Source organism: Orycteropus afer, unplaced genomic scaffold (genome assembly GCF_000298275.1).
Source record: "Orycteropus afer afer isolate SDZICR_OR568_19922 unplaced genomic scaffold, OryAfe1.0 scaffold00126, whole genome shotgun sequence".
NCBI lineage: Eukaryota > Metazoa > Chordata > Mammalia > Tubulidentata > Orycteropodidae > Orycteropus > Orycteropus afer.
In genome coordinates this window covers 2,317,884-2,329,084 of record NW_006921713.1, presented here as the reverse complement: position 1 = coordinate 2,329,084, position 11,201 = coordinate 2,317,884, and positions in this window count along the sequence as shown.

Genomic DNA, 11,201 nt, shown 5'->3' with positions numbered 1-11,201 from the left:
AGGATCTCCTACATAGATACCCCTCTGAGTGGTTGACAGTGGTAGCCAGGCACCATCTAGTTCTTCTGGTTTCATGGTTGTATAGGCTACAGATCGCATGGTGTACCAGTTGCTAGGACTAACTGTTTCCATGAGTCTTTGGTTTTCTTCATTCTTCTTTGCTCTGGACAAGGAGAGAACCATTGTTGCACCTACATGGCTGCTTGCAAGCTTTTAAGATCCCAGTTGCTACTCACCAAAGTAGGAGATGGAACAATGTTTTGTGTAGTATGTTATGCCAATTGAGCTTGATGTCCCCTGCAACTATGGTCCCTATCCCACAGGTTCAACTACTTGGTACCTTTGGATAGCTGTCTGTGACCAAGAAGTGACTACAACTTTATCCCTTGTCAACTCTACTATACAAATGGAATTCTTACAGAACATACCAATACACTTGTAGAAACATTGTCTGCCAACCCTATACATGGTCTTGGGTACACTCCCTGCTGCATAGACATACCTAATAGTTCAGCCTGTCCACCTATCTATCCACCCCCACACCTGTGTTTGCCTTCACTGACAACACAGTACTGTATTTGAACTCTTTTTGGGACCAGGTAACCTATCCATAGCCATCCAATTGCCTTTTAGACTGACAGGAACTTCTTCTGGGACCAAGTACCCTATACTCAGTCACCTGGCAAAATAAAGGAAAAATTGGAAACAATACAAAAACAGCAACTAGAAGATTAATACCAGAGTTTCAGAAATAGATAACACATTGAAAGGGCAAAGAAGCAGAATTGAATTAATGGATGACAGAATTAGTGATATTGCTTTTAGACATCTTTGTTGTCGCACCTCCCATGTACCTCTCTATGTCTTCCTCTTCCTCAATGCCACCATGTTGATCACTCACATTTGGTATATTGCCCTTCTCTTCACCCAAATCAATACTTATCTCTACCTATCTAACAGTGTTGCCTGCCCTCCCCTCCCACACATGATAACCAACAAAGAAAATTTCTTTTCATATATAAACTATGCCTTGATTTTATAATGGACCAGTACAAGATTTGTCCTTTTGTGGTTGACTTATTTCACTCAGCATAATGTCCTCCAAGTTCATCCATATTATGCAGTGTTTTGCAGATTTTGTGTTATTCTTTAGGGTTGCATAGCATTGCATTGTGTGTATGTACCACAGATTGGTTATCCATTCCTCAGTTGATGGACACCTAGGTTGTTTGCAAGTTTTTGCTATTGTAAATAGTGCTGTGATGAACATGGGTTTGCATATGTCTGTTCTTGTCATGGCTCTCACTTCTTTAGAATATATACCTAGTAATGGAATGGCTGGGTCAAATGATATTTCTATTTCTAACTTTGTAGGGAATCACCATACTGCTTTCCACAATGATTGTATCATTTTACAGTCCCACCAGCAGTTTATGAGAGTCCCAGTCTCCACATCCTCACCAGCATTTGTTAGTTTTTGTCTTGTTGATCTTTGCTGCTAGCACTGGGGCAAGATGGTATCTCAATGTTGTTTTGATCATGAGCATTTCTTCATATGTTTGTTGGTCGCCTGAATATCCTCTCTGATAAGGTGTCTATTCATGTCTTCTGCCCATTTTTTTAATTGAATTATTTGTCTTTTTGTTATTGAGGTGTTAGAGTTTTCTATAAATTCTATAGATAAGTCCCTTGTCAGATATGTCATTGTCAAATGTTTTTTTTTCCCAATCTGTAGAGTCTCATTTGATTCTTTTGGAGAAGTCTTTGGAAGCACATAAAAATTCAATTTTTAGAAAGTCCCATTCATCTAGTTTCTCTTCTGCTGTTTGTGCATTTTGGGTTATGATTGATAGTCTATTTATGCCATATATTAATGCCCTTAAATTTGTTCTGGTAGCATAGTGGCTAAGGCACTTGACTGCTAACCAGAAGGCTGGTGGGTCAAACCACTCCTCAGAAGGAAGATGGGGCAATCTACTTCCATAGTGATACTGCCTTGGAAACCCAAAGAGGGGTCACTATGAGTCGGGTCTGACTCGATGGCACAAAACAACATCAACAACAAATTTACCCTAGTTTTTCCTTGAATAACTCTATAGTTTTAGGTTTCACATTTAAGTCTTTGATCCATCTGGAGTTAGTTTTTTGTATGGTGTAAAATACAGATCTTGTTTCATTTTTCTGCAAATGGATATCCAGTTTTGCCAGCACCATTTATTAAACAAACATTTTCTTTTCCATTTAATGGATTTAGGGCCTTTGTCAAATATCAGCTGACCATAGGCAGACAGATCTATTTCTGGGTTCTCAATTCTATTCCATTGGTCTATGTATCTGTCATTGTACCAATACCAGACAGTTTTGACTACTGTGGCTATATAGTAGATTTTGAGATCCGGCAGTGTGAGACCTCCTTCTTTGTTCTTCTTCTTCAACAGTGCTTTGCTTATCTGAGGTCTAAAAAAGAAATTCTTATTTCTAAGAATAAGATGGATGGCAGAATGTTTGTGGGTCAGCCATATCATGGAGAAATGAAAGATCAATTGTACTTTCATAGATAGAGTTAAAGTTTTGAGAATAAAAGGTTTTTGATTTCCACTCCATTGAGATAGTGTATTTATTGGGAGGACAGTTAAAAAGTATTTCTCACTCAGATTTAATCCATCCCCACCACCACCTCCAGCTGCTGGGCTTTTTTTTTTTTTTTTTTAGTCAAGCTTACATTGCCTCAGATAAGAATTTCTCAGTTTTATCCCACTTTTAGCCAAGTCATACTATCTCTTGAGCATAAAAAGAAAATAATTAGCAAATACTAAGACAACAGGAATGAAGGAAATGATTTTAAAAAATCATAAACCAAATGAGTTCAGGGCAGAAAATTATATGGAACAAAGAATTCAGCTGCATCACATAAAAAAACCATAACAAAAGGACAGCAATAAATTCATACTTGTTGATAATAATACTGCAGTAACCTGAATAACTGCACAAATCAAGAGACAAAGTTTCAGAATGAATAACAAACATGCTGTCTACAAGAGACACATCTTCAATACAAAGACAAAAATAGACTGAAAATGAAAGATTGCCAAAAAGTCTATCAAGGAAATGGCAACCAAAAAAGAGCAGGAGTGTCAATATTAATTTCTGATAAAATAGACTTTAAGAATAAAACCACTATAAAAGACAAGGAAGGGAATTATATAATGATTAAAGTATTAGTCAAACAAGATGACATAACATAATAAACATCTATGCACCCAATGAACCAAAAAAAAAAAAAAAAACTCACTGCTGTGGAGTTGCATCTGACTCATAGCGACACATCCTTGGGTTTCCGAGGCAGTATCACTATGGAAGTAGATTGCCCAACCTTCTTTCCGAGGATTGGCCCAATGAAAGTGCCCCAAAATACAAAAATCAAACTTCAACAGAATTGAAATACTGCCAAACATCTTCTCAGATCACAATGCTATAAAATTAGAAATCAAGAATAGGAAGAACAAGGTAAAAAAAGGCAAACACATGGAAACTGAATAACACACTCTTTAAAAGCTACTGTGTAATAGAAGAAATGAAAACTGAAAAGCAAAAACAAAAACTTGTTTTATTTATTCACTTTTCTATTCTGATCACACTAACAATCTTTTCAGGAAAGGGGATTGCTTCAGGTTTCTAAAATTATAATCTCATTAGTTTATAATAGGCTTTTGTCTACTCTGACCAAATATGAACATACATTATTTAAACAAATACATCTAACACAAAAGGATGTTCAGTCCAAAAGTATTCTTCCTAGGCAATATCAACACCTTGTCTGATTTTTCAAAGAAATATATTCTGGTCCAAAACACCACCATATATTTTGGAGGAGCACAAATTTGTGCTTTTGATACAGGGAGTTGCATTTTGAGGAAACTCAACACTATTTGCCTCCATATGACCATTGTTAGAATATACATTCAATCAATACTTTTTAGATAAGCCTATTCTTGCCACACTGTTATGGTTTCTGGGAATACAGAAGTTAACCAGATAACATATGCCTTAGCCATCAAAAAATTTTATTATAGTGAAAAATTTGGAAGTTCATCCTGTACCAAAGAAGGTAGGAATTTTATTTCAAAAGCCTTTTCTTTTATATATAAACTAACATGGTAAACTTGAGTGACAAACTTGTCACTGAACTTGAAAGAGCAGAAGGCAGCAAAAGTCAGTTTCTCAATAATTTGCTGTGATAGAGAGAAAATAGACATTCAAACTCTGTGTTTCTGCTCTGAAGTCATCTCATAGAGTCACTAGCTCATTAAAAATGCCATGGCCTAGAATTAGGACAAGTGGAAGATGCCCTCAAGTATTTGACCTCAAATGATAAATATTGAGAACAAGCAAGTCCCAAGATTATAAAATGTTATTCTATCTGCAATTGATCCAGTGCCATAGCCATGTTAATTTTTATTTTGACTGTTTCTCCTCCTGTGGCCATGGGACCACCTAAGTGGTGGTGAATACTCTCACCATGATGGCACACTTAATTCCTGTGTTATGCATATCAACCACCATTACACAATTCATATGAAAGTTTCATTGTAGCGGGTATTCAAGAACATAATTGTCTTTATTCTTCTCCAGTCTATATTACTTTCTCAATGAAGCACTCAAACATCTTCTTTGTTGATGTAATTTATGTCTGAATAAAAATCATCCAAGGAAAATCAACTAGGTCCTGAAAAATTGCTTCAAACAGACAATTTAAACAATTTCATAAACCGTGCCTGCTACCACAGCTACTTGCCCAGCAATAGGTTAGTACCTACAACATTTTCTGCAAGATACAACACATTGGGACAAGGAGCAGCATAATATTTTCCCTGACTGATGTGAGAAAATGCAGACAACGATTTTGATTCCACCCACCCACTGCCATTGCACCAATCCTAACTCATGGCGGACCTACAGAACAGAGTAGAACTGACCCATAGGGTATGTAGTGCTGTAAATCTTTACTGAAGCAGACTCCCTCATCTTTTTCCCATGGGGCAGTTGGAGGTGGTGGTAGAATTGGATCATATCTGAGTGAGAAATACTTTTTAATTCTCCTCCCAGTAAATACACTATCTGCCTTTGCCAAAATCTGGAGAAATGTTACGTGGAGTCTTTCAATGGAATGGAAATCAAAAACCTTATATTCTCAAAGCTTTAACTCTATCTATGAAAGTATAATTCATCTTTCATCTCTCCATGATATGTCTGACCCACAAACATTCTACCATCCATCTGATTCTTAGAAATAATATTTTTAGTGAGAAATGCATTTATATCACTGCTGAAGTCCAAACTTCTATAGTCATGGTTAGTGTTAAATCACACCTCTGGCCTTATTTATTTATCATACTAATTCTACTTTTTACTGGACTTTGTTGTTTTTTGTTTTGTTTTTTGTCATGCTTATGTTGCTTCAGATAAGAATTTCTCAGTTTCATCCACATTTTTAGCAAGTCATATTATCTATTGAACATAAAAAGAAATTCAGACAGGTTCAAGTGACTTGTTGTTGTTGTTATGCACTGCCATTGAGTCGGACCCAACTCAGAGCAACCCCTCCTTGGGTTTCTGAGGTGGTATCACTATGGAAATAGATTGCCCAATGTTCCTTCTGAGAAGTGGCTGGTGGGTTTGAACTGCCAGCCTTCTGGTTAGCAGTCAAAGCCCTTAGGCTTTACACCACCGGAGCTCCTTCAAGTGAATTAATATTGATTAATGGTTGTCCTGTGATAATCATTATGAACAAAAATAAAAAAAATATTACTGCCTATTAACATAATCCCAAATAGGTGATAACTTGTCCTGAAAAACACACTCAATCAAGGGATCAAAGCTTCTCTGCCAGAAAGGTGGCCTGTGTACTAGCTTCCTTAAGAAATATTTAAGAAAGCAGTGGTTAAAACTTTAAAATTAATTAGTAGTTCAGGTTATCTGTAAACTATGGGTCATTTCTTTCCCCTGCAGCAAAATTACACTAATGATTATTTTACTATATTTCTAGATGATAGATTGCCAAGATAATAATTCTATGTAACTATATTCTTAGACAAGAAAAATAGGCACTTGTCAAATATTAGAAAGTTTTATTGAAGGGTTGCTTGTTTGCCACTGAAGTAGAGTATCTCACTATATTACATGCTGGTATTTTTTTTTTAAAGCCTCTAGTCAGGGATACTCTACCAATTTAGAGGCAAAAGACAAATGATTCAAGAATGATATAAGCATTATAGAATAATATCATCTGTAAGTAACCACCATGTTGCATGTGCTATGGGAAAAAGACGTGATATCTCTAGTGCCTTAAGATTAAATGTTTTTAGTGTACATGAAGTAGAAATTTTAGTGGTCTGAATGCTTATGAAGTGCTAGAAACTAGAGAATATGAAAACCTGCATGTGGATACTTTAAATATTGTATATTTCATTGGATGGTTCTTTCTTTATGCTGCAAATATAAATTATTAAATACTACCAACATTATTTAAGTCACCATTTTTAATCATAATATTTTACATGTATATTTATACCACTATAATGAAGGATCACAATGTGCTTTCTAGACTATACACAGAGTTGTTGATAAAATGTGTTATCTCCAATGAAAGTACACTTTTATTCAGGATAATAGTAAAATGCAACAGACATAGATTATGCTAATAGACAAGGGAAAGAACATGAATAAATAAAAGCCATAGGTGATCCCAAAAATCTAATTTTAACAACTATTTTAAATTTTGCCTATCTACCAAACATTTATAAGGGCTGCTAACAAGTAATAAAATTGACTAATTGGCATTTCATTCCCCCTGCTTTCTGTTGCTCACCTACTGGTGGAAATGCTAACAAGCATGGGAATGGCCAATGATCAGGCAGTAGAGGAAAAATGGAAGAGGAGGAGGAGCAGAGGTAATCAACCACCTAGATAATCAGCTTATGAATAACAGAGACTTGACTGAAGTGATAACACTTAAGTAAGTACTATAATAAACTCAGTAATCAGTATCCTCAGTGGGTCGATGGCAGGAAAGAGAACTACCATCATTACAACTACTGGGAAGTCCATAATTTTTACAGGATTTATACTGCAAACAGCATATCAGATCTCCATGCAAAAAATCATGGTTGTTTGAATTGAAGGGTTTAGATCGTCTCTGCAACATCTTTTCTTACATTTCATAAAGTCTTAGTGTTTACTTGGGCATCTTAAGAGACATATGTATATCATCATAATGATGGCTGCTTACAAAATCTACTAATCACAACATTCAAGATAGATATTATTTGAAAATATTGATAGTTTCAATCTATAAATTATCATTATTATTTTTCTTAACTGCCTGAAGTTGAAGGTTATCTCATGGGGATTCAGGAAATCTTTGTGAAAAGATGGATAGTTGGGTTCAATGTCTGCACTATGATTAGATAAAGAGGCACATCTATCTATAATAATATTGCTTGTGAGAACAGTACATTAGAGTCATTTTTAACATCACTCCTGTCTTTGGTTATTTTTTCCATTTTGTCACATGGAATTCTATAATACATACAATGTAAAATATACTTGGTTGTCTAATGTCAGGAAATAGAATCATTGACTATGTCTTTCTCTTAGATGTCTTTTAATCTGTTTATTTTCTACAATCATTTATGCACATCTTCCAGAAAATCCTCTCATCCAATTAAAAAAAAAAAAAAAAAAAACCCTTCCCTTTTATAAATTTTACATGTTGGTTCACTAACTATGTATTATACATTCATGTTTTCTAAAAGATTCAGCCATCTATATTACTTTATCTTCATGGGAGTAAATCACATGCTTGCTATCATTCCAGTTCTCATCTCTTCTTTGGAAAGCAATACTTTGACTTCTAGATCTAGAGTGTTATCAATTCCAAAACAATTCATAATGATTCAGTTTTAGATTGTTGAATGTTGGCAAACGTGCTAGTGACCTGACCCTTAGATATAGGACTGGTATCACATGTTTGTATTTGGGGTATTAAAACTCCTGCATTTGTTACTCCAAATTGGGTTCTAAGAAGGAAAAAACAGTTCACAGCATGCCCTCCATGAGCTGTCATAAACAGAAATTTGAGGTAATGCCAAATTCTCCAAGGCTTGACAGACAATGATTAGGATGTTTTAATTTAGTGGACATAAAGAACTTCCTTTGACATCTAAATGGGTACATGTCATAAGTAATCTATTTTTGTGCACCTTCAAATTTAGAAGAAACAAAAAATAGCTTAAAGTAGCATTGTAAAGAAATGGAATTAGAAGAAGGATTAATTCTAGCTTAACACTGAATTTAGAGATATACTGACAGTATAATGTATTATCAAAACTGAAATGATTAAAATATTTTCAGACATTCTCTTTCTTGAACATTCATAATATGAAGGAGATGTATGCACATGGACAGTTCTGTTTTCAGTTACTGGCATCTATAAGAGGAAATGAACATGAATAGAAAAGATTACATGTACTCTCTTATGACCTAGAAAGAAAAGTGGACAATAGACAACCACAAAGCTTATTGGAACGTGCCTCAGGTTAGAGTGGTTAGTTTAGAGTAGTTTTATCATTATATTTTCTCTTTTTTTCCCCTCCAAAGAAAAGAAAATTGTTGTACAAACTCCCAGGTAACAGTGAGGAATTTCTCACTATTCTTTTGCTTGCTTTTCTCTTATGTTAAGACTGTTTGAGTCTCTTGAAAAAACGAGAATATTTATGATTTCAGGTATTCTGAGAAAGATTCATTCACTCATGAATACACCTCCCCCAGTTATTTGTTGTTTGATATGAATGAAACAACAAATGAAAACTTTGATTTTTCAACTTCTAATTTCAATGACTGATGGAATAATAATAATGAAAAGCAATTATTATTCAATTATAGAGTAGAATAATTTTTGATCTATTCTTGAGAGTATGTTTGACAATAGGTAGGGAAGAACCCTGTGGAAGTTTGAGGACAGTAGGTAAGTGTATTAGTTTCCTAGGGCAACTGACATATTACATGAAGAGTACTGGAACAGTAATAGGTAGCTGTTTTCTATTTTAAGTGGGGGGTAAAAAAACAGGAATTGATTTTCTCACATTTCTAAGGACTAGTAGTTTGAAATAAAAGTGTTGGAAGGATCATGCTCTCTCTTTAGTTTTTAAGAAGGATCCTTCCTTGTTCTTTTTCTAGCTTCTGGTATTTGCTGATACACTTTGGCATTCCTTGGCTTGTAGACACATCACTTCAGTATCTGCCTATATCATTACGTGATGTTCTACCTCAGTGTTTGCGTCTCTTCTTTTCTTCCAATAAGGATACTAGTCATATTGGATTTGGGAACACCCTACTCCAGTATGACCTTATCTTAGCTATTTACATTTTCCTTGAACCTATTCCCAATTAAGGCCACATTCTATGGTTCTTGGTGAAAGCGAATTTTTGGAGGACACTATACAATGCAGTAAAGAAAGTATTTCCTTTGAACTAGAGAATGAGCAAAACACCAAAATCTGACTCATAGCAACCTCTCCTTGGGTTTCCGAGGCAATATCTCAAACGGAAGTAGATTGCCCAATTTTCCTTCTGAGGATGGGCTCATGGGTTTGAACCTCCAGCTTTCTGCTTAGCAGTCAAATGCCTTAGGCACTATTCCACCAGAGCTCCCCCAAAGAACAAAAGAATTAAAAACTGTCTTAGCTACTTCACAGTCTTGCCTTGGATAATGCTCTATCCAACATATAGAAATACATTTTTTTCCTATCTCTGCTATGGTTCTTAGGAAGGAAATGCTGACTACTGTTGTTGTTGTTGTTATGTGCTGTCGAGTCAGCCCTGACTCATAGCGACCCCTCCTTGGGTTTCTGAGGCAGTATCACTACAGAAGTAGGATTGCCCAACCTTCCTTCCGAGGAGTGGCTGGCTGACTACTAGGCATTAATAAATAATTTTCATAGGTATTTCTATTTTAATTGATAAATCATTGTTGCTAGGGAAAATTTCTCTTAGGAAGAAAAAAATATAGAAAGAGGTCTAATGATTAAGGAGACATTAGTCATCAATAGAGGTTTACATCTGATTGTTTGGCTGATTAGGTAAGATTCAGAAACCTGACATATTATTTTAATGACAATTAGTTTGCTTTATGGGAACAAGAAATAATGTATGCTTTGCCACTTTTAATTATATTGACATGAAGAGTTGAAGATATTTATTTTAATTAGTGTGAGGGGTAGAGGATATTAATACAAGCTTATATGAGTATATTTGCAATGCTACAATTAGGTAAAGTAAATAGGACAGTTAACTTGATATAGTAATTTGCATATAGACTTCCAGAAAGTCATCCAATGACACTACCACTGAATCAGTCGTTGTTGTTAGGTGCTGTCAAGTCATCTCCAACTAACAGCAAACAACATTGTGTACAACAGAACAAAACACTGCCCAGTTCTGTGCCAGCCTCATGATCTCTACTACGCCTGAGTGCATCGCTGCAGCCACCGTGTCAATCCATCTTGTTGAGGGCATTCTCCTCTTTTGTTGACCCTCCACTTTACCATGAATGACATCCTTCTCCAGAGAATGGTCCCTTCTGACAACATGACCAAAGTAGGTGAGACAAAACCTGTCCATCCCTGCTTCCAAGGAGCATTTGGGCTGCACTTCTTTCAGCACAGATTTGTTAGTTCTTTTAGCAGTCCACAGAGCTTTCAGCACTCTTAACTAATACCACAACTCAAAAGCATCAACTCTTCTTCAATCTTCTTTATTCATTTTCCAGTTCTCACATGCAAGTGCAGCAACAATGCAACACACCACCATTGAGTTGGATCCAACTCATAGCGAACCCTCCTTGGGCTGAAAATACCATGGCTTGGGTTAGGCTCATCTTAATCTTCAAGGAGATATATTTGCTCTTCAGCACTTGAAAGAGATCTTTTACAACTGATTTGCCCAATGCAATATTATCTTTTGAGGTCTTGATTGCTTCTTCCATTGGCATTGATTGTAGACCAAGTAATATGAAGTCTTTGACAACTTCAATCTTTTTTCCATCTACCATGGTGCTGCTTATTGGTCCAGTTGTGAGGATTTTTGTTTTCTTTATATTGAGGTGTAATCCATACTGTAGACTGTAGTCTTTAATCTTCATT